At 36.8% G+C, this 25,573-nt stretch overlaps 1 long non-coding RNA gene across 1 annotated transcript in view; it reads left to right on the forward strand.

Moving 5' to 3' along the window:
- The first annotated feature begins 363 nt into the window (after positions 1–363).
- LOC131483121 (uncharacterized) overlaps positions 364–25,573 on the forward strand; it is a 211,293-nt gene continuing 186,083 nt past the window's right edge. Inside the window, exon 1 of the long non-coding RNA XR_009247533.1 lies at positions 364–411. This is a non-coding gene — a long non-coding RNA (uncharacterized LOC131483121). The remainder of the gene's footprint in view (positions 412–25,573) is intronic.

Genomic DNA, 25,573 nt, shown 5'->3' on the forward strand with positions numbered 1-25,573 from the left:
GTGGATGGGATTTGGAAACAATGAATAGTTTTACAGGCTTATGTCTTGTGTTCAGACCTGCTACTAACAGCAAAGCTGCAACCTTGAAAGACCTGTGATGCTATTCAACCTAACAAATGCTGCCCTTGTTCTGTATGCTCTTCTTCATGAAGCAAGTGTTTGTTCTAAATTAAGAATCTTGCTTTTTTGCTTTATGGTTACATGTTGGCACTAGAAGAAAACTAAATGACTCAGTTGCCACATTGTGCAGAATGAAAACTTTGAAATGGTTGAACTTCCTAAGATCATGTTTTTGAATGAAAGTCATCTTGTTTAATTTGTATAATTCAGTTTTCTATATTTTAACAGGTGTGGCTGGTGCTGCAGAAGCTTCACCTAATTGGAAATGGTGTACGTGGTCCTCAGCAAACCGTGAGTAAAATTAATTTGTTTGAAACTCCACTGTAGAGATTATTTTGCTCAGTTGTTTATTATAAGGAAGAGACAAGGTTGTACTGTGATCTTAGACAAGTCCCTGAATCCAAATTGCATAATAAAATAAAAGTTTGTTTCGTGCTCATGAAAATCTGCGATTAAACCAGGTAACTTTTTAGAATAATTGTTTGCTGACGGCTCCTGTCACGTCTGCTCAACCCAAGCCCCTTATTTATTTAGTCTCATCTTGATTTGGTACATGTTATACAAAGTTCTAATTGTCCTTACCCCCTCAAGCCCCTAGTAACCATAGTTCTATGTTCAGGTTGATTTTATTTTATTTATTTATTTTTAAAGATTTATTTATTTTCATTACAAAGTCAGATATAGAGAAAGGAGGAGGAGAGACAGAGAGAAAGATCTTCCATCCGATGATTCACTCCCCAAGTGACTGCCAACGGCCGGTGCACGCCGATCTGAAGCTAGGAACTTGGAACCTCTTTCAGGTCTCCCACACGGGTGCAGGGTCCCAAAGCTTTGGGCTGTCCTCGACTGCTTTCCCAGGCCACTAGCAGGGAGCTGGATAGGAAGTGCAGCTGCCAGGATTAGAACCGGCACCCATATGGGATCCCGGGGCGTTCAAGGCGAGGACCTTAGCCGCTAGGCCACGCTGCCGGGTCCGATTTTATTTTTTTTTAAGCGTTCACACATGATGGAGAACACACAATGCTTGATTTTCTTTTGATTTATTTTCTTAATATGATGCCTACCTGTTCAAATCATTTTGGTAGAAATAACAAAACTGTGTTCTTTTTATGACTGAATTGTGCTCATTGTGTCTGTGTACCACATTTTCTTTATTGCTTTATCTGACAATAACTTGATTTGTTCCACACTGTAAACACAGATATGTGGTACTGACTAGTAGATAGTCTATCCTAGGAGAATGTCTTGTATGTAATTGGTAAGACTGTATCATCTGTTTTTCTCAACTGAAACATTTTATTAATACCCATTTATTAATATCCATTAAGAGTTAGTTTACATTGTCTTCTGCTATATTATTTTCTTGTTAATAGCCTAGCTAGTAATTTTTTGTGGTTTTCAAAGTATGATATTGTGTCTTCTCTTTCAGTTCTGCAATTATTAGCTTCATGTATTTTGGGACTCTGAACATAAATGTATGTTTATAAGAATAATATTTTCTTGAAAGATTAATGATTTTATCATCATAAAATATCTTTTTTCACTTGAGAAGTGCATTTTCGTCTTAAATGTATTTTATGTGACAATTTTGATAATGCATTTTAAAGAACTTTTCATTTCACAATTTTGTGCCATCTTCTGCTGAATTCCCAGGCTTTCGCAGGGAGGTATATCAGAAATGGAGTAGCCTGAACATGAATTGACACACGTATATGATGCTGACACTACAGGCGAAGATTCAGTCTGTATCTCGCTGTACCAGCCCCCTGTTTTACTAATCTTTGCCTTTTTTTATTAATTAGTGTCTCACAGAACAGAATGGGTATATTAGCTAATTAGCTTTTCTTTATGTTTCTGTTGTTGGTACATTATCTTTTTATTGTGGCATTCAATATAATTTTATAAGTATTGATTTGTGTAAACTTCTATTTAATCAAAAAAGAGAAAAGAACAATGAGAAGTGCATTTATAGTGACTTGTTTATTTGCTTTTATGATTTCCTTATCGGTGGTCTACGTTTCATCATTTGAACATCGGTTACCTTCTGATTCCTTTCCAGTCGATCCAAGGGATAGTCTATAATTTGTCTTCCTGGTGGGGTTGTATTATCAAGGAAGTCTCCCTTTTTAAATTCAAATTCTCTTATCTTATTGTTGGTCCTTAATTATTTTTATTTAATTTATTGGATACAATATGACAACTCAATGCATGTGTACAATGAGTAATGAGGAAATCAAAGAATTCTTTATTAATACATCAATATAAATTATACATATTTATGAGATAAAGTGTCATTTTTCAAAACATGTATACAATGTGTACTGCCAAAATTAGAATAACTAATGTTTCCATGTCCTTATCATTACTTTACATTTGGAACCTTAAAACTTCTTTCTTCAAGTTAATTGTAATATATGTAATAAACTATTGTAAACGGTAGTAAATAAAATCTTATGTAGTTGAATAAATCAAACACAAAAATGATTATCCCTTTTATTTACAATGCTAGATTTTCTGGTAACAGAATTTTTCTTTAACGATGTATCTACTAACATTTGAAAGGCAAATCCAGAGAGAGAAGGAAACACAGAGAGAAATATCCCTCATGCACTGGCCCACTCCCAAGGTGACCACAATTCTTGGAACTGAGCTGATCCTAAGCCAGGAGCCAGGTGCTTCCTCAGGATCTCGCATGCAAGTGCAGGGTCCCAGTGCCTTGGGCCACCCTCCACTGCTTTCCTAGACCACAGGTAGGGAGCTGGATGGGAAATGGAGCAGCCAGGACATGAACTGGCACCCACATGCAATCTTGGGATATGTAAGGCAAGGGTTTAGCCACTGTACCATCATGCCAGGCCACGTTTTTCTTTCTTTTAAGTGACTGACTAGTACACTGTAGAGTAGATGCACCACAGTTTATTTATTCATTCATTCCTCTTTCAACAGGCATCTGGGTTGTTTCCACGTCTTCTCTATAGTAGACTGTGCTGCTCTAGATATAGGGTTGCAGATCACTTTCTCATATGCAGATGTTGCTTCCTTTGGATACATTTCCAGGAGTAAGACAGCTGGGTCTTATGGTATGTCAATTGTAATCTAAATCATCCTACTGCTTTGTACTGTTTCAACAAAACATACATCACAATTTATTCTTTACCTAAATCTGTAGATAGAAACCAGGTTGTTTAGTGTCTGAGGACATTTTGAACTGCAATTCTACAAACATTCTTCTTTATATTGTTTACTGAATTTTTATATTTTTTTGTTGGATATACACCTAAAGGTGGATTGATCACATCATGAGTTTTGTACCTGGATAGATTATACCCAACATTTTTAATACAATTACATGAATTTATAATTCCACAGGAAATGTACAAGAGTTCCAGAAAATTTAACACTTATTATTATTAATCATTTTCATTTTAGCTATAGTGTATCATAACATGATAATTGAATTTCAGAGATGATTAATTATATTGAAGTCACCAAACTTGAAGGTGTGTCAATGCTTCCATCTAGTTGTAAAACATGGATATGCTTCATGGCGTATCAACATAGGTGAAAAGGTGTACAAAAAGAAGTAAATGAGAGGAAAGACATCAACATTTTGAATAACTAATGACTGAAAGGATTCCAAAATTAAATTAAAATATTAACTAGCACATTTAGATTCACAGTTAATTCCAGCTTGGGTAAATCATAAAGATCTATACCTCAACGGATCATAGTGATACCCCTGAAAGGACAAAAAGAGAATCTGGAAAGAAGTAAGGAAAAAAAAAAAAAAAAACCTCAGCAGAAGAAGCTCCTGGCTGCTGGATTCAGATCGGCTCAGGCCATTGTGACCGCTTGGGGAGTGAACTAATGGACACAAAATCATTCTGTCTCTACTTCTCTTGGTAAATCTGCCTTCCCAATAAAAATAATCTTTTAAAAAATGAAATTCTCTAATTTACAACAAAATGGTCCCAACTGGGGACCATTTTGATCAGTGAAATAAGTCAATCCCCAAGGACAAATATCAGATGTACTCTTTGATATAAGACAATTTCATGGAAAATGCAAAACACATGAATATATAAGCAAAATGTACACACACACACATGCACATGTACAAATTCTCATAGATGAACTGTATAATGGAGAAAATCATACTAGAAAGTGATGTTTTGCTGTAGTATGCAGCTCTACTCCCAAATAAAAGGAAGACTCCCAAATGAAGCTGTTAACTAAACTTTGACAATGACACTAGATTTTCTACCTTTGCCTACACATATAATGCCGTGATGCACTGAAATAGCAGAATGTTTGACTTGTGACTATTGCTGAAGGATTATACCATCACAATAATATGGGGAAAAAGGGTGTGTTGACGGGGCGGAGTGGGAAGAGTAAAAAGGGGAAGCATAGGGGAGAATCCCTACACCTGCAAAGCAGGGTCATGGAAAATAATATAAAAAATACAAAAAACGCAATTACTTGTTATAATTCATGAAAAGAATGTGGAAAGAAGTTAGATATGTTTTATGACATGACATATATTAAAATAGTGGTAGGATAAGAGAGACAATTTCTACTGTGCAGCACAGGGTTTGGCGGGCTCTTGCACCCAACCTGGGACTCTGATTTCAAGGCTCTGTATGGACAAACCACGTTCAGTGGCTTTGTAACTTAATGCCCATCATTTTGGCAATGTGTATTTCCCACATAGAACCATTATTGCAAACCACATCATTCTGGAGAGCTTCTCAATTAGATGTAAAGCAGAAGGGCATACCAAGAAAGTGATTCCGTCCATTTGTGACCCAGGCCTCTGGATTTTTGGGGCATTCCACTGGAAAGCACCTAAACATACTCCATCCCAGAAACACTGGGAACACACACCAAGATCACTGTTGTGTTTTTTCACTTCCTTTACATTCCTATGTTCCCATTCCCAATTTCATTTCCTGGAAAACATGCTACCTCCCACAGAGTATTTTCTAACAAGGAAAAAATGCCTGCAAAGCTAAATGTGCCTGCATAATTGATGTATACTTAGAGCCCCAGATTACTCCATTGAGAAACCACTCACTACTTCTAGCCCTAAACTAATCCACTGCTGATGAATATTTACATATGAAATTTTAACAAAGATTCTTTGATTCTATAACTCCCACACAGGCTTCTTTATGTATGATCCATAAAAGTGACGGATTTTTCACGTTTACCACTGTAACTGGGAAATTCTTTGGGATATTAACTTGTAAATCTTTTATTCTCATATGTCCCTTTTTTGCTTCCACTTAGTCAAGTGAGTCAGAATGTATCTAGGTAATAATGGTAGGTAATGTTAGTGTGTGTCGGGTGTGTGGCCGGGGGGAGAATTCATAGTCCACAAAACGACCTAAATCTCATTTCAATTTGACTTTGGTTTTCAAAACCAAATAGTTTTGAACTGAGGGGTTTTGTGTAGGAGGTAAAATATAAGATGTGTGTGTGTGTGTGTGTGTGTGTGTGTGTGTGTGTGTGTGTGTACAGACAATATTTTGGATATGAGTCTTCACACCTACCTGGCAAAGATTCTTTTGGGTTATAAGCAGTAAAGGTCCAGCCTACAAGAAGTAAAGGAGAGCTGTCTTTGTTGCTGAATGGTTTATTGGGTAGGCATCAGAATTTCAGGAAAATGATTGCACTGGTAAGGATTATTAAGTTTTTATTATGCCTTGGAAGTATTAGAGCCAGTTGACCTTCCTGTGGGCATGGTATTGGAATAAGTGGGTTTATCAGCAAAAACTGTACCAATAGACGAGTATCCAAAGGACACTCCAATTCACACATTCTGAAAACAGCAAAAGCTCCTGGGAACAGGGGATGGCTCATGTTGGGCTGGGCCATGACACTAACCATCAAACGAGATAACCAGGTCTGGGGGCAGATTTGTTGTGCATGAAATCTGCCACTAGGAGAAGATCTGACTGAGGAGCTTGGGGAGCTCCTTTGTCAGGATGCAGATCCTACTGGTGAGCATAGGAACCAAGGCTGGGAGCAGCCCAGACCAAGCCAGGTTATGATACGTGCCAGTATACATGTGGGTCATCTCTAAGAGGGGCCGCCCAGGTTTGGCCGATTCATAACACCCACTGACAGAAATGAAAACCAGATGGGATGCAGGACAGCCTGGACTGGAATGCAACACCAACCAGTTCACATTAGGGCCAGACTGGGGGCTGGCTGGGCTGGACTAGGCGAGAGCACCCACTAGCATGAGCTGGAATTGAGTGCAGACCTGGCTGGGCCAGGCTACAGCACCTGCCAGCAAATGCCGAGGTGAGGCAGGCTATGGCAGTCTGGGTACAGCACCCACCAGCACACGCAAGAGCTAGGCATGCAGTGGGGAGATGCGATCCTGGTAGGGAGACTGCAAGGGGATGCCTCTGCTGGACAGTTGCTCTCACTGCTGATCGTGAGAGCTGAGACCCGGGACAGACCAGGATGGGCAGGGCCACAATGCCTATTGACCTGCATGTTTGTGGGAGTGCCAGTCTGGGCTAACTGACTGCATGTCTGACCATGGAGTGTATGTGTCAAAACTGAGTCTTCTCAGTAGCTTAGATGGAGCAATAGACAGCATGCTCACATATAATGGCAGTCTACTGGGACCTACAGAGGACATCTGGTACCACAGCAGAAAAAGGAGGTTAGAACAAATTGGTCAACTACCCTAGCCAATGTTGACAGCAAATATCTGTGCGAATGGAGCCTCTGTTGTGGACTGTGTCAACCAAGGGACTGTGGAAGGATTTCTTTTTCCTGGACTGATAGGATCAGCAGCATTTCAGAGTTGTCAAAATCAGTTAAGCAGAACTGTGGAGCTGCTCCACATCGGGGATTCTGGGCTGACATCAGGTGATTAGTTGGTTGGAGGCTGGACATGGCTTCCCAGCTCCCCATCTCCTCTCCTTCCCCAGGCATATGAAGGAGAAAAAGAAAATTTGGAAACGATGGTCTCGCCCACTTTCCCCCAATCCTCACCCTTCCCACCCTGATCAAGTATATAAACATAATCAAAAATAAAATTTATAAATTAAAAAAGTGATCCTAATTTGAATTTTGCTCGTACACATTACAGTTTTTTTTTGTACTGTATGGATTGATATTTCAAGGAGACTGGCTTATTTAACTAACCATAATAGTTTCTAGTTATTTCATGTTGTATCTTTAGTTTGTAAACTATGAAGTGACGAAAGTTGCTCTACTCTTGATTGAAGAATCTTCAATCATTTTCATAAATGTGAGAACTGCTAACCCATGGAACTTGTAAAATCATACGTCATTTACTTAAATACATGTGTCTTTTCCTGAGTTCCAATAGCCAAAGATCATTATTTCTTCCTTAAACTATTAACCACAGCTCTTTTTCCATTGCTGCATTTATTTGCATTTTAAAGTACCTCAAATCACTGCCAGCTTTAGACTTAATTTTCAGTCTGTGCCCGTAAATAAGAGAACAGGTGAAGATAATGTGAATAGTTCCAGTATAAAATTTCCTTATACTGCCACTACACATCCTCTGAGAATGTTCATTTCCCACCAAGTTACATTATTGGAAATTTGTCTCAATCAATACAAGTTTCAACCTTAATCCTGAGTTTCATTCCTAACTTAAATAATTTATATATTTAAATTTATAACTTAATTTGAATATTCTATTCTTCCAACATAGAAAACTACAATGGAACAAATCGCAATAAAATTAATTCAATTTAAATAATTAAGACATACACAACTATGTTTGAAAAAGACAGTAAAAGGCCCGGCATGGTGGCCTAGCGGCTAAAGTCCTCTCCTTGAATGCCCCGGGATCCCATATGGGCGCCGGTTCTAATCCCGGCAGTTCCACTTCCCATCCAGCTTCCTGCTTGTGGCCTGGGAAAACAGTCGAGGACGGCCCAAGGATTTGGGACACTGCACCCGCGTGGGAGACCTGGAAGAGGTTCCTGGCTCCTGGCTTCGGATCGGCGTGCATCGACCCGTTGCGGCTCACTTGGGGAGTGAATCATCGGATGGAAGATCTTCCTCTCTGTCTATCCTCCTCTCCTCCTATCTGTATATCTGACTTTGTAATAAAAATAAATCTTTAAAAAAACGACAACAACAACAACAAAAAAAAGAAAAAGACAGTAAAAGCAAACTGAGATTTTTGTAGGGTCTAACTTTTGTCAATTTTTTATCCTTGTGTTTAAAAATTATGTTCAGTCTCAACACCAACAAATTTAGTTTGAAATGACAGAGTCTTTTAATGGTAGTAATGAATTTTAATAGAAATTGTCAATATCAAAAATGTAATAAATCAATGTTGTGAATTCTCTACAATTTGTTAGATTCGCTTCACAGAACTTTTCTGTTATTTTGTAATGCAGTGTGAAATTTACAAGTACTACAGCAGAACTGCCTGTGTCTCATAGAAGGCAACATATACACGTAGCTAAGACACTTATTTAATAAAGTAATTTAGAATTTTCATTGGATTCTGGCTCCTGTGGAAGCAAATGTATGCAATGAGGTCATTCTGTCTAGACAAAGTCTATTTAATTTTCTTACCCCAAATAAAACAAACTACTTATCTATAGATCTGAGCTTATTCTGCAATATCCAGTATAGATAGATACACCTGGGTGTTTTGACCACTATAACAGGACCATATAATTCAGCTTCATTTATACTTCATTGCCTTGTAATTTTCTAATTTTCTTTCTAATTTTCTAAAAAGTTTGTTTATTTGGCCAATCACTGAATAATTTTGTTTGCTGTGTATAGTGAAATTTCTCATTATTTCAAAGAAATAAGAACGGCTAAATTGAGTTGCATTTATGCAGTTTGAAGATAAGGTGGATGTTTGTTATCTTTATAATTATTACTATTCACTCAGTTAACATATGTTGGGAGATGGGTATCTAAATATCAACCAGTAACAGAAAATTGGATTATATATCATACTTTAAATGTAAAAAGAGTATTGAGTATAAGATTTCATAGATTGTGTAGATAGTTTGCATTTTGCTTTATTTGTATTGACAATATAGTATCCTAACTTCTGCTAACATCTGAATTTGTTGTTTAGCTCTTGGCATCTTATTGGAGCCAAAACATTTTGAGATTTTATTGTTATAGAGAATGATTACAGTAAGATTTTATCCATTCTTGAGGCTCATGTCAATGATTTGTTTTCTCCAGTGGAAAAATTATGTTTTTGAAATTAGTTTTTTTAAAATTTCATATTTATATGCTCAAAACAATATTTTCTTAATAATCACTCCATTTTAAATCATGAAGCTTCTGGCGATACATTTGGCATGTTGCTTTGGTTCTAGTATTTTGACCTATTACATTCTAACAGAATTGTTAACATGCAACCAGCCATTTATTTCACCAGGTTTTTAAAGTACATCTTCCCAAAGGGGTATTTGTCGCTAATAAGCACAATCAAATCTCAACATTCATAGTACTTTTATATGCTCTATATAATGGCCTTTATTCATCTCAGCCACAGCATAAACATATATTTAGTAAGGTTGAGTTTATTTTGTTCTATTTGGTGTTAAATATATCCAGGTTATTATCAGAAATATTTGTATTTTCTTTGGATGACAGTAATAATATTTTTAGCAAGCTCCAAAGTTTTTACTCCAATGGGTATAAATATATCTTAAAGTAAAGCATATTTAGTGCATCTAAGGGTAAATTAAAAACTTCCCTGGGGTTGTCCTATAGAAGTAATTTAAAAAAAAATTTATTTTATATTGAAATTTGCACTTACATAATTGAAACTACGAGACTGTATGTAATCCAAAATGTTAATTATAATAGTGCTTCCTAGTTTTTGAGGTGATTATCACATCTGAATTCATTTTAGCCAAAGCACTTATGCTTTTTATTCAGGTTGCTGCTAAACAATCCTTTAAAAAAATCTAATATTTTGGACCCATAGAATTCGGAAGAGGTTCCACTTCTTTCCTAACAAGCCATTCAATAATTGAGTCCCAGGCCTTTGTTTCCCAAGCAATGTGGCTGTGGTAAGATGCAGACAATAGCAAACTACAGAATCAACAGTGGTGCTGTTCACATATTTATTCCAAGAGAGGGCAGCAGAAGTCTATTTTCTATACATCTCCCACCGTGAGCTGATGCAGTGTGTTCAGGGGGTTGTTTTGGAGCAACTCAGTCCTGTTTTAAAATCTATTCAAAAAATAAAGTGAAAATAATTTAATGACAAATAAAATGCTTTTTCTATAAAAATATTTAGAAGAAAGCAAAGCACACACACACACACACACACACACACACACACACACACAAAACCTAGTCTTACTCAAAGTGGGAAACTGAAGCTGTCATCTCGAAGTGCTGTGGTTCTCTTTGTCTCACTCGTAAAATTAACCTGAAACTCCAACAAAATTATGTTCTTTTTCACTGTATTCAGTGTTCTCATTATTGTGATGAAAAGTTACTGAAAATCTTTTCATCCATTTTAGCATAAAGCTTCAATATTCTCCTCTGCTGTCAAATGATATACCATTTTTTAAAAAGTGAATATAATTTTAAACAAGGCTGGTATTAAATATGAATTTAGTGGGTGATTAAGAATTCAAACGAGGTTTCAGATAAAAATTATGTGAGTACATTGACTGTCTTATCTAATGATAATCTGAGGTATGCTTTTCTGTCTATTTATCTTCATTGTGTTGAATTTCACCTTAAAGAAAAACTTTGTCGGGCCTGGAGCGGTAGCTATTACTAATCATCTTCTTACAATGCTGGGATCCCATATAGGCAGCCGGATTCCAATCCCTGTTGCTCAGATTCCCTTCCAGCTCCCTGCTCGTGGCCTGGGAAAGCAGTAGGGGTTGGCCCAAAGCCTTGAGACCCTGCACCCGCATGGGAGACCCAAAAGAAGACCGCTGGCTTTGGATCGGCTCAGTTTTAACTATTGTGGCCATTTTGAGAGTGAACTAATGGATGGAAGATCTTTCTCTTTGTCTCTCCTTCTATCTGTCAATCTGCCTTTCCAGTAAAAATAAATAAATCCTTAACAATAAAAACAACAACAAAAAGTTAAGAAAAATTTAGTTCTGAACTGTCACCAAAGAGGTGGATTTTTCTCTCTTCCTTTCTCTCTCTCTCATATAGGAGTTACAGAAGATTCAATTTCTATTTTCTAGGCATTTTAAAGATTGTTATTTTTATGAGAATTACTAATCTCACAACGCTGAGCATGTAATAGGATAGCTTTCAAATCTTGAAACTAACAAGAAATGGGAAAATGAGAACTGCAAAATACTCTTGAGTTTCTGAGAGATCAATGAATATCATAGTTCTTTCAAGGAGAATGGATGGAAAGAACAGAGGGGGAAAAGAGAATATTTTGAAGTAGATTATCTTTATGAAAATAATATTGCATACCTCTATGCATGAGAAGTTTTTTTTCTCAAAAAATAAAAAGATGTTTTACTGCTTGGTCACGACTACTAATTTGTACCCATAACTTTGAGTTTCTGTATCAATTTGCTCTTGTATTTTCAAGTATCTTCTGGTTTCACAGAAGTCACTCGGACCTTCATAACTTGCATAATCTCTAAAATGAACTTATCATTGTCTCTGTTAAACCATTTTCTTTTCTCATTTTACTTACTTGAAAGTTTCATCCATAAACTTATTACATATCTAAATTTAGGAATGTCTGTGGCTCTTAATTTTTCTTAATACCCTGAGCTCATTTAATCACCAAGTCCAACTGTTGTGTATCTGTAGTCCATTTTTCTCTCCTTCTCCACTGCTAAAAAAATCTTTATTCAAACATCATCTTGCTTCCCCAAAATGATTGCATCACCCTCTGAATTGCAGTAACTGGCACTTGCTATTCTCTTATTTGTTTTTTTCCCCACAGTCACAAGTATTAGCCTTCTTAAATAGTGTTGTAACGTAACTGCATTAAAACACCCACATAACTCTGTGACTTTCAAGATAGGTTTCCTTTAATGGCAGGTGAAACTGTCCATAGAAGTAGTGTGTTCCTCTGTCAGCATCATCTTCTGCCCTTTGTTTCACATGCTCTGGGCTCCAGCCCGACACGTTTCTCATACTCCTCTCTGCACGCTGCAGGTTCTAATATCTGGACCCGGGTTCATGCTGTTTCCTTCCCTTGACTTACCCTTATTTCCGTCGAAAATTACTTTCTCTATCTAGCCCCGATGATGCTTTCTGGCTTCCTTCCCTTGTTCTTCAGACACAGTCAGTGCAATTTCTTGACACTTGGAGATTTCTTCTTAATTACCTAATTTTTAATTTCCAGACAGTTGAAGCATACAAAACATGTAGTGTGTAAGAAATTAAGCGGCACAGTAATTGAACATTGAGCCTGTCAAACCATTTATGGACTGGATTAGGACAACTCTAGTGAAGCTACCCAGATACGTGGCATACCAAAGCTGTTGCTTATGATACAGGCATCCCTTATGGGTGCTGGTTCTAGTCCACACTGCTCCAGTTTCCTCTAACTCCCTGCTAATCTACATGAGAAAGGAGCAGAAAATGGCACATGTGCTTAAGCCATTGCACCTTTGTGGACGATCTCAATACAGCTTCTGGCTGCTGGCTTTAACCTGGCCAAATCATGCCTGTTGCCACTGTATGGGAAGTGATCCAGCAGATGGAAGATCTCTCCGTGTTTTTCACAGACAGACTCTCAAACTGACTTTTGAAAAAATGCATCAATCTTTTAAAAATATCTGATTCCATTTGTTAATGTGCCATTTTGATTCTAGGACATTTGATATTCCTATGAATATTACCTTTTAAAAGAAAAAAAATCTTTTGTGGAGGTACTTTATGTAGAAATATGCTTAGATGTTTCCTTTTGCTCTGGTCCTTATCACTTTGCTGAAAGATATAAATGTACTAAAACGAGAAATTTCCCAACAGACATAAGGCTTTGTTTTCCACAAGCACACTTTCATAATGATATTTGCATAATACTTAAAACCTAAACCCTCTATGAGTTGAAAAATATCTTTAGCCTGCTCATTAGACCACTTAGCTAATGAGGAAATGAAGGTGTTAGCCCGTAATCCACATGTGCAAGACGCAGATCTTCTCACTTCCGTGGTGTACTTCATGAAGATCTGCTGCCTGAAAACCTTTGTGATTCTCTCTAGATGAGCATTGCACCATTAGTGTTTCAAATATCGTTCTGTTTTTGATTATCTAAAAATTACTTCTGCAGCCTTTCCTTGCATCCATTGGAATCACTTTTTTCTTCTCAAGATATTTTTGCATTCCTATGCTTCATTAGATATTTAACTTTTTGCTGTGTGTATTTTTATGTGGTGTATAGAGTATATAAAAAATAAAGACTTTCAGGAGATGTAGAAATCAGGGAGTTTCCATAAATGAAGAGTAGTTTAAATCTGGGTTTCTGAAATCTGGGTTTCAAGTCTATAGATTTCTAAGTAAGAAAGATCAGCTGTGCTGCTCTCACTGTATCATACTTTCTTTTGCTAAGATTTTGTTTTTTTAAGGTACTCACTGATTTTCATTTTCACTTAAAATTGTCTGTGATTAATATTTAAATACATGTGAGCGGTAGCTTTTCCTAAGGGAAATTGTAAAATTGAGCACCTCTCATGCAGGGATTTTCTCATGTTTGCAGAGGTATTTTGTCAGCAGTTTCTGTGCCATTTAAGAGATCAATGTCTAATGGGATCAAGTTGGAATAATCAGATAACGAGTTGAGATCTGGATACATGGTGTGATGCTGGTGGAGTACTTTCTTGATGAACATAAATGAAACATGGCTCATGGTTCAAGGTAGAAGTCACCATGCCACTATGCATGCTTTTTTTCTGCTCAGTCAGCATCTTGGCTTGAAATTGAGACTCGGTTAGAGGATTGTACCGATACACGAACAAGCAGCCTGACAGGTTGTCACTCTAGTAGGATGCAAAATGTCTTGTAATACTTTTAGCAGTAGTGGATTTGGAACTATTGAAGCAATCAGATGCAGATCATCAGGCATAAACTATGTTTTTAGTTCACTAACGGTCTATATCCTGAACCTACTATTTGAACAATAATTTTCATAATTTCTTGTCTCACTTTCCTTCTAGAGCTTACCTACTTTTATTTTTCAAATTAGATAGGAAAAAGTGCTAATTTGCGTTTGCAGTGACATACTGTATTTCCCTCAGAGCTCTTCCATGTTGTTTGCTCTGAAAATAGCCATATGCGCTTACCAGATCTCTTCTTAATGCATTAAAGCTTTGAAAGAATTTAAATCTTACGGACAGAGAAGTGCTGCCATTGTCCTCATCCACTGATTGACCTCCTCAGCTGCTCACAGTGGCTGGTGCTGGGCCAGACTACATATGAGAGTGTGGAACTCCCTCTGTGGTTCTTACATAGATTATACAGATCATGTTACGTTGATTTCCCTGCCCTGTGACCCAGAGTTTCGATTTATAGAAAGCTAGAGTCAGGGTCCAAAACCAGAAAGTTCACCAAGATACTGTTTTATAGTATGTGGCCATCTTAGCCAATGTTTGAACAGCTAGGGCCAATACACTCTCCTTCCTCTTTTTTTTTTTTTTAAGATCTGTGTGTTTTAAAAGATTTATTTATTTTTATTGGAAAGTCAGAGAGGAGGATAGACAGAGAGGAAGATCTTCCATCTGATGGTTCACTTCCTAAGTGACCGCATCGGCCGTTGCTGTGCCAATCAAAAGCTAGGAGCCAGGAACCTCTTCCAGGTCTCCCATGCAGGTGCAGGATCCGAAGGCATTGATCCATCCTCGACTGCTTTCCCAAGCCACAAGCAAGGAGCTGGATGGAAAGTGGAGCTGCCAGGATTAGAACCGGCGCCCATATGGGATCCCAGTGCATGCAAGGCGAGGACTTCAGCCACGAGTTACCATGCCGGGCCCTCTCCTTCTTTTTAAATTTAGGCAAAGCCCTAGTTCCTGAAATCTTCTAGCATAATTTATGGAATCTGATGTGCAAAATGTGCTGAACCAAGTATTAGTAGTGTTGTTTTTTTAAAAATTTTTTCTTACCTTTATTGCACAATATTAAATGACAAAGTGCAATTGTAGGTAATCTTTATATAACATGTTACTTATATATGTATCCTATGTTATGGAAAATTATCTTTCTGGATAATATGACTACGTACTATAAATGCAACTGAATACTGTGTTTATTTTGTATCTCTTACTGGACACTCGCAGATGGCCAAGTTTTATTGAGAATCAACTTACAAAGTTTCCTCAAGTATTTAAGCATTTTAGATGATTATTGACACTCTATATTTGCTATTGATTAAAAATCCTCTAGTTATATGTGTTTCCCTAGACTTGATCAGTCTGTGTACTTTTGTACAAACAGCAATGCTGATTTTTCCGTTTGGAAATGGAGCTTTTCAAAGTGAAAGAAGATAAATTGAATGTCTATTGAGGAAAACATGATGATCGAATTCTTAACTAATTGATCTTATTTTTATCTGTTTTCAAAGCAACTGATTAAAAACAAATTATTTCACAGTCTAATTATCATCAGTTAATTTTCAAATATTCAATAATTTCTCTATAATTTCCACTGAATTTATTTCCTGAATTTTCTGTTTTCGTAACATTTTAATGCTTCTAGTGGTTTTCTTTAAAAAGGAAATTTTATAAAATATGTACATTTGATTTAATATAATTCAATTAAACTCATTGTAAATCTAAAAAAATTGTGAACAGCTAATTTTGTTTTGTTAAGGAATCTGTTTTTCTTTGTTTGTATGTAATTTTTCCTCTCTTCTTACTGATGAATTTGTGGGGCAAGGTATGTCACAAACTGAACACTGACAGCATAATATCCTTAGAAAAAAGTACATATATTGTTTTATCTGCATAAAATTTATCATGATGCAGGTGTGTGTTGGGAAAATAAAAGAGAAAAAGAAGGCAGGATAGTAAGAAAGTGAGAGAGAAAGGAAGTAAGAAAGGAAAGAAAAGGAAAAGGGAGGAAGAGAGAAAGATCAAGAAGGGTGAGAAAGAAATGAAGGAATGAAGGAAGGAAGAGAGAGAGGAGAGAGGAAGGGAGGGAGAGAGGAAGGGAGGGAGGGAGGGAGCAGGCAAGAAAAAAAAAAGAAACATATTGGGTTTGAAACCTCAAACATGATGGCCACTTATAGGTAAGTCCTAAGTGGATTGAAACTGTCATGGTGAAGGAATAATAATGGACCTGAGGATATAGGGAAATGAAGGCAGCACGGCTGTCTGATATCAGTAGATACCGGTGTGAATACAGCACATGAGTATTGCAAAACAAAATAAAGTGCAGGAATTTGGCAGATATATTGGTGATAAAATGGAAGCGACTGATGAGAGCACCATTGAAAAATGTTGGTAATTCAGTGCTGCTAGGTTAGCTGCCTCCGTGTATACTCTTTGATTTGGTTTGATTTGCTTAATTATTTCTGCGAGCATATGTTCAGAGGATAATTTTATTTGTTGAAACTAGGCTTCATTACTTCTGATCAGCAGGCAGACGGGAATAAGTGGTTATTTAGGAGAGGTGCATGCACCCCAGGGTGAGGGGATGTATGCAGAAAAGCTCCTTGGGGAATTCTACAGTGCTCCGTTTAAAAGTTTGAAGTATCCCCAGCTGGTGGGCTTTGTGGAGCTGTAAGCTTTGCGTTAGCCTTAGGTTCACTATCTACACCCGGATTCACCAGGCCTGGGGGTTCGGCAGCAGTGTTTCAACAAGTCAGCATTTTAATACATGCATAGCAAGAAACAACAAAAAAAGTGTTTTTGGTGTTATGTTGCCAACAACCCTGGGGGAGGGAGAACCTGGAAATGGGGACACTGACAGACTCCATGAATATTTCCTGCTAAGAGAGGGCCTGATTCGGGAACAGGTTTCTGCCTCTCCTGTTGCTGTCACCAGAGCTGTAGCTGGAATTGTGCATCTTTTAAGTTCTGCTACTGAGCGAATGAACCACATCAACAGCTGAAGGGTGCATGGTGCTAGATAAAAACAGAAACAAACGTTATTGAGGGGTGAGAAGGGACACAAGCCAAGACCAGTCCGATGCCCATTGTTGACTTCTGAGTGCAAGACTGGATTGGTTTGCATAAAAAGCAGCATTGTTTTGGTTCATTCTACCACTGCCATATGTTGAGGGTTTCTGCCAATGTGGTCACCTGTGAGAGGCTGCAGGGGATGGCTTTGGCTAATTTAGGTTGATTCTGATGATTTATACTTGGAGGGTCTAAACAGAACTGAGAGTGAAGTGCACAAATACAGAGGATGGTGGAGCTCAGGAACAGGACAGCTGGTGGGAATTTGCCATCAGCTTAGGAAGAGACATGGTAACTAACCAGGAGAGCCTGCTGGCTCAACATGTGCTAGTGGTAGAATTCTTTGATAATTCATTTGAAAAACTCAATTACTGATTAAAATATTTAATGAGCTTCCCATTACATGCGAGGAACTGGTTCTGGTATACGTGGATGTGTGTGATACCTGAATATTCAATATTGGCATGTACTTACAATCTGCAAAAGGGATGCTTCACGGCATTGTTATTTTAAAATAAGATTTCTTCTTTATTTATATTAACACACACACACACAGAAATGTTGAGATCCAACCTGCTGGTTTATTTTCCAAATGCCTGCAGCAGGCAGCACTGGGTCGGGTCAAAGCCGGGAGCTAAGGACTTCTTCTGGTTCTCCCAGGTGGGTGGCAGTGGCATAAATACTTGAGCCATCACCTGTTATCTCCCAGAGTGTGCTTTTGCAAGAGGCAGAAATCCGGAGAAGAGCTGGGAGTGCAGTGCAGGCACTATTGATATGGGATGTGGATATCTCAACCACGAGGCCAAATGCCTGTCAGGATACTTGAGCTTCAAAGCTTACGTTCCAACCTGGTAGATGAAAGGAGGTGAATTTTCTTTGCAAAAGCGTTGTATGCATTATCATTAAAAAATCCTATTTTAAAATTCAGACTAGATAAGCATATTGGATACTTTGAAGCAAATCATTGAAAATGCTACTAACTCTCTGCCTAATTATATTTCTTCTTAATGGAAAGAACCATGAACCAAGACTAGGTACATGGTCACTTGCCTCTGTAACTGCTGATTGTGGAGCATTAGGCAAGGGATAATTTCATGTGCCTTTATGCTGTCTTTGTTTCTTTAATGTTATAACTATCTGGCTTAATTTTCAATGAAGATTATACAGTAGACTAAGGAGGTGGTAGTAAGTGTAAAGTGCCTTTAAAGATAAAATCAATTTAAAAACACTTCAAAATGCATTATCTATAATATTTATTTATTTTTAAAGATTTATTTTGTTACTTTGAAAGGCAGAGGGACCGAGAAAGGGAGTGAGAGAGAAAGTGAGGGCTTTCAGCCAATGGTTCACTCCCCAGATGCCACAACTACCCAAGTTGGATCAGGCCAAAGCCTGAACAAAGGAGCTTCTTGGGGTTCTCCCACATGGGTGCAGGGATCCAAGCTCTTAGTCCATTCTCCACTGCTTTCCCACGTGCATTGGCAGGGAGCTGGATCGAAAGTGTAGCAGCCAGGATTTGAACTGGCAACTGTATGAAATGCTGATGCTGCGGGTGGCAGGTTAACCCACTACACCACAATGCCAGCCCTTGTATTTTGTTTTAAAAGCTGTATATAAATTCTTATGCTAATCATATACAAGTGTATGTATGTAGTTTTTTCCTAATATAGTAGCAGATAAAATAAATGTGAGTAGTTTTTACTGTATGAATAATGTGGCAATGGTTTAGTAAAGAATTTACCTTCTTGGATCCAATGGCTAAATCCTCATCATACTTGTACTGGGATCCCAGTATGGGCTCCTGTTCATGTCTCAGCTCTTCCACTTCCCATCCAGCTCCTTGCTTGTGATTTGGAGAAAGCAACAAAGGATGGCCAGAAGAAGCTCCTGCCTCCTGTCTTCAGATCTGCTCAGTCTAGATGCTGTGGCCACTTGGGGAGTAAAGCAGCAAATGGAAGAACTTTCCTCCTCTCTGTGTATCTGCCTTTCCAGTAAAAACAAGTAAATCTTAAAAAAAAAAAAAAAAAAAAAGCAAGAACTTACCGTTTCATTTGGAGTGAATTAAAAAAAATACGTGATGGAGCCATATAAAATATGTAGAATTTGACCAACTGGGAGAGCTATAAAGGATATAAAGCTATCAGGATAACCTTAGGTGCCTCCTTTCTGATGTCTTCCTTTTCTCCTCCTTCTTTTTCCTCCCTCCCTCCTTCATTTCCTTGCCTCTTTCCACATCCAGCGTAGTTTTACATGAACAGCATGCATTTGTGTTTCCATAACTGATAACAGTAATTTACCTTTTCCAGTAAGAGTTTCAAGGTTTGTTAACGTTCTTAGTGACTTCGCTGTCACTTTGCAGCTGCTTTATTTTCTCTTGTGATAACTAAAAGACAAAAGCAACTGTACAGCTAAATAAGACGCATTTTATTCTCATGATTGGAGACACAAAGTTATGTGTTTCTTTTAAGATCTTGATAATACAATTAAAATTGAATAGTAGAAAAAAAACAACAAACAAACAACAAAAAGCACAACTAAACAGAAAACCCAAGAATAATAGTATTTGTAGCCCTTGAGTGGGAGTTGATGAAGAAAGACCAACATACGGTAAACTCTGAAAATATGACTTTTTGGATGGCTAATCCAGATTAAAGCTCTCCTACTTGCAGCTCACATAGGCTGCTGAGACAGTTGGACAGTTTCCACCTGATGACAGAGTTACTATCAGTTGGAAATATTGACTGTACATTTGGACATTTTTTATCAGATTCAACTAAATATTTACTTTGGTTGCAAAGGTGGAAACAGTTCATTGAAAATGTTTTTATTGAATTTTTTATTCCAACCATAAGGACACAGTGTTGAGTTCATTTCCAAAAACAGACATTATTTGTAAAGTGCTTGCTTTTCCATCCTTATGCTTATTGTAGAATCTTTTAATGAAGAGGTAGCAAAGATCCACATAAAAGGACATAATTTTTCATCTGCTCTTGTCCTAAATAGTATACATTTTGAAATATGACCCAATTTGTAGTTTTAGACTGTGGCTTCAGAATTTTGAATCTAAATCATTGGGTAATATGATTTAAAAAAAATAGCCTCTTTCTAACCACTAAGGTAATTGACATAAGTCATTATAGATAATACTAACAGCAGATTATTTGTTTGTTATTAAGTTGATATGTATAATCAGGTCATAGGCAGCAAAACAGCATCCTAAAATCAACATACTGATTCACTGTAGTAAAATTGCAGTTTCCTTTCATTTTCATTCTTTTTTAAAAAACTTATTTTAATTTCTAATTTTCTTTCATCATTTCTGAAGTCTTAATATTCTGTGCTGATAAGTGTGTACATTTTATGGCACAGTTTAAGAAACCTCTAGTAACAATTTTAGTTCCTGTACTAGTGTATATTTCATGAATTTTAGAATGAGGGTTTTATTTAGAGTATAAACAAGTGTTTGCTAAACTGTCCACAAAGATGCTTCATCAAGAATACAAATTCATGGATTTTTCTTTCTTAAGATATTGATTTTTTTTCCTCTGGTATGAGACTCACATTAGCTATACAACTGACATGAGTCACAGAGAAATGAGAACATTAGAACCCGTGGCCATTATTGACCTGAGGAAATTTTAAAATAGCATTTAAGAGGTCGTTTTCTTCATATCCCATTACAGATTTGAAACGTTCATTTGTTTTTATACATGTCCTTGGTTTTCAGTCTTAAAGACTTTACTGATGATGACAGTTTGCTCCCTTTCCTTATCTGATTAAAAATCAATTTTAATGCACCACCATTTCATGCATGCATGCATGTGTATATACAGATAACTTATAATATGTGCTGTCTAAAAGAAATGGAATAGAACCTTGTGTTGCTTATAATTGCCACAGAGTAATATGCTAACGTGTACATGTTTCATCAACAGAGAGCTAAAATCTTTTGACTCCAAACCAGGCTAAAAAAATACCAATTACATATACATGTTTTCATTTTTGATAATATGAAAAAATAAAGTATTAATCAGATATTTAAAAGTCCATTTCAACACAGGTTCTTTTTAGTTAAATGTATTTATTTCCCCCAAGAATCCAGTAATTTAAGGTAGATGTAATGGAATTCAGTAAATATCTGAAGAACTGTGGAAAAATGCTCATGGCTGTGCGGCATCTCACAACAATGGGATCAGAATCTACTGGGATGGAGCTCGCGCCTGAATTGTTCTCTATAGCTCCCTAGCAAATTCTAATGTGCAGCCAGGCCTGAAAACCACTGCATTAGGAGCTCTCTCCGAGTTTCTCCTGGCTTAATTTCCATCATGCTTTTCTTGTGAAATCAGATATGTTTTTTGTGTAGTCTGGCATATGCCGAGATTTTCATGTCTAAATAATGACAGACTTACCACTTTCAGAATTCCAGCTTCCTTTCAAGCATTCAGTCAGTAAGTTCCTTTCAACTGAGAATGGCAATAATTGGTTTCGGTATGAATTTATTTTGCCTCCAAAATAATCTTACAAATATGAAACTCATCCAGTTCTCAAATCACAAATAATAACAAGAAACAAAAATAAATTATGAAAAAGGCAAAAATGGAAGCAACAGGGGCTCATACAACATTTATTATTCCACTGGCTTCCACCAACTGGAATTACTGTTCTTCTATCAAATTGTTGTCAGGTTTTATTTGGACAAATCCTCATGGTTTTCTGAGGCTTGAGAGTTTCTTAGAATGTAAATTTTCAATTCTGAAGTCAAAAAAGTTAGAAGCAGGCAGTGAGTTGGTCACTCTTTTCACAGCCTCAGTTTACAATTTCAAATATTTCTGCAAGGAGTTTAATTAAGAGTCCTATTTAAATCAATCTAAGCATCAGAAATCAACAGAGTGGCAAAAATGGCCTTCAGGAAGAAGAAAAAAGAAATTCTTAAAAGTTAACACTTGGGAAAACTAAAATGGGAAGGGTGGACTGGATGTTTAAAGTTTTTCACAAATGATGTGTTTTGTCAATGGAGAGAGAGAGAGAGAGAGAGAGAGAGAGAGAGAGAGAGAAAGAAAGAAGAAGAGAAATGGTACCTTATGTGATACCTGAGATTCTATAGCATTACTGATAATTTAGCAACAGTCTAGCCTGAGTGTAGTTACTACCTTGGTTAACCAATTTGATGCAGCTCAACTCAACAAATGCTAGGTACCAACTGGAAACAAGAGGATACCGAGACATGGTTCTCACTGTGGGGAGCGCACTGTCTGGTCAGTAAGGACCATCCTATTAGCCTGGGACAGTTTGTGCACAGGATGAGTTGCATCTGTAGCAATATAAATTTACTAAAAATAATTTATAGATTGACTCCCCCCACCTCTGTGTTTACTAGAGTTTTCCAAATATGAATTTCAATTTACCTCTCTAACTTACTTTTAAGAGATTCAGACCAGTTATTTTGAAACTCATATAAACCAGTTTTGCTGACAGGAACTTTCCCATTCGTTTCATAAGGAAACAATGCCAGGTGACTTTTGTTAACCTTTGATGATATTTGTCACTCTGTTATGTACCTGTTTGACAGGATTTGATGCAAAATAAGATTTGTTGGAGGCATATTTTATCAAAAAATATGCAGGAAAGATACTGAAAAATGGTACAGGCTTTTCATTTTTGATTATGAAATGTAAAAAGATTTCTGGTGAGAGAAATGTCCAGTACCAACTGTCTCCTTACCAAGTATGATAATTTTGGTTATAGCGTGCAAAATGCTTAACTGTGTTTCTCCTTTTTTAATCTCAGTGATTATAGAAAGAAATGAGAGCGATTGCTGGCACACAATTCAAATTCATTAAATTAGTAGATGTATGTTTAGGGTTGATTTCTCTCTGCTTTCCTTTAGTGCCCCCTACAGGCATGTATTTTGCATGCTTAAGAATGTGAAATAATTGGAAATGATCTGGCATTTTCTATGTCTCCAGACAAAATTTAGAAATGAAAACCAAAAACCCAACTTATACAATATTATTAAATAACACCATGTAAAAATGACATTTGAAGGAATTGCATAATTAAGAATTATTCAACTCCAGAAATCTGAGGTCATGATTAACATTTGTTGTTTTCAATCAGGATGCCATTTGAAATTTTATTTAGAAAAAAAAAAGAAATTTCACACAGAAAGTCACCATCAAAATGGTTTTGTTTATGCTCTGAATCCTTCAAAAAAGTTTTGAGGAAATCAAAGAATAAATGCATTTTGTACACAAAATTTTGAGTTCCTTAGTTTAATGTGCTTCAAAAAGTTCATGAAAAATGTATATTACAAAATGAATTGCATGATTCTAAAAACTTTTTAACGCAAAATGGCTTTTAATTTCATTTTCTTTGAGCTTTTTAAAGTCCTGTCACGTGTTTACAACATATATATTTAAATACGTGGGATTTTGAATTTGACTTTTACACCATGATAAATATGTTTGGGAACAGAAGGGCATAAAAATAAATCAAAGACATGCTGACATCCTTTGGGAGAGAAAGACATACAAGAGTTGTTTATCCAGAGGGTACATGGACTAGCTACTATTCAAGGTCTAGGACCCAAGGATGCTTTCAGTGATAGGGAGTGAAATAGTGCTGAACTTCAAACTCAGGGATTCCTTCCTGTTGCATGGGATCCAGGGTTTATGATCTATGTAAGGCTTTTTGTTATGTTTTATTTTTGTAGGTATTTTTATTTATTCATTAGTTATTGTTGCTTAATACTTATAGCTTCATCTCTCGAATTAACAAAGAGATGTTTGAATTAGCATCACTTTAGTTGTCTTTTTGAAAAATATGTTCCACATATAAATAATACAAACATCTGTTTTTTAGATATCAGCTTTTAGCAGAGAGTTATTTTGGGTAGCAAAGGACCTCTGATATTGCTTTCTTTGCATCAAACTCAGGTCACTGGACAAGAACAGAAGCTTTGAGATTGACAAAGACAAGGTGATGTGTGGGCCAATGCATCAAAAAAAACAAAACAAAAGAACAGGTGTATGTACAGAGCATCCTCTGGCCCTGATACTCTGCACACACTTTTTTCTTCCCAGGAGCCCAGAATGTTTGTGAAGCATGAAAAGCTTTCAGTGTGTGTCTGACATAGAAAAACAGCTTTTTATATCAATGCCCAACTTCTCCAGCTAGAGTGAAGTGGATGGATAATTGGATTTAAATGGACATTGGAGTTCAGAAAGATGAAAATAATTACATTGTGCTATTTAAAACATTAAAGTAGATAAATTTTCTTTTAGGATTTTTTGTTGATTTTAATGGAACTGTGGTTAGTTTGCTTTTTTCAATTTCAGCATTTTATTTATTGAAAGTTGAAAAAAATCAGTTTTGAAAATCCTTAGCTTACTATAACACTAGGCTGAATACTGGTTTATGTTATTAAATGAATATCTGTTGCATCAAATAGAGCAAAAAACAGGTGGATTATCTGAGAGTGAACAATTCCTCTTATTTTTATGAACTAATATTCATAAGTGCTCCAGCGTAGGAACTGACTGCCACAATGTTCTGATTATCTCTAAGGGCAGTTTCGTTTTTGCACAGTACCACAAACTGAGAATTTATAAACCTTTATCTCTGATCAATTTAGAACATCTTCTAAATTGGTGTGTCTTCTTAGGCTTTTGTACAGCTATGTGGTTTCTTACCTAACCTTTTTTTTTTTTTACCATGATCATGATCACATGTCTCTCATTTTTTAAGATTTTTTTAAGATTTATTTTATTGGAAAGGCAGCTATACCGAAAGGAGGAGAGACAGAGAGGAAGATCTTCTGTCTAATGATTCACTCCCCAAGTGACCTCACTGGCGGGAGCTGAGCCTATTTTAAAATTAGGAACTGGGAGTTTCTTCCAAGTCTCCTACGTGAGTACAAGGTCTCAAGGCTTGGGCCGTCCTCAACTGCTTTCCCAGACCACAATCAGGGAACTGGTTTGGAAGCGAGGCCTGCTGAGATACGATCCAATGCCTATATGGGATCCTGGCACATGCAAGTCGAGGACTTCAGCCGCTAAGCTATCATGCCTGACCCCTTATGTATTTTTACTGTTTATCCTATGTAATTTTGGCTGGATTTGGTTGATTTGGCAAAGGAGACCATCAAAAGAAACGAATACCCGTGCTGCCTTCATTTTCAGGAGGATATGTTAAGTCCACTTATCTTGAGCTATCTAGACTGAACCCTAAATTTGGCATCTAGTTATGCTTCTTTGCTTTTAAATGAATTCAGTCTGGCATTGTAGTGGATGAATCTTCTCCATAATACAATATTCCCATTTTTGCCCTAGTCCTAGGTTTCTGGATTT

Source organism: Ochotona princeps, chromosome 23, assembly GCF_030435755.1.
Source record: "Ochotona princeps isolate mOchPri1 chromosome 23, mOchPri1.hap1, whole genome shotgun sequence".
Lineage (NCBI taxonomy): Eukaryota > Metazoa > Chordata > Mammalia > Lagomorpha > Ochotonidae > Ochotona > Ochotona princeps.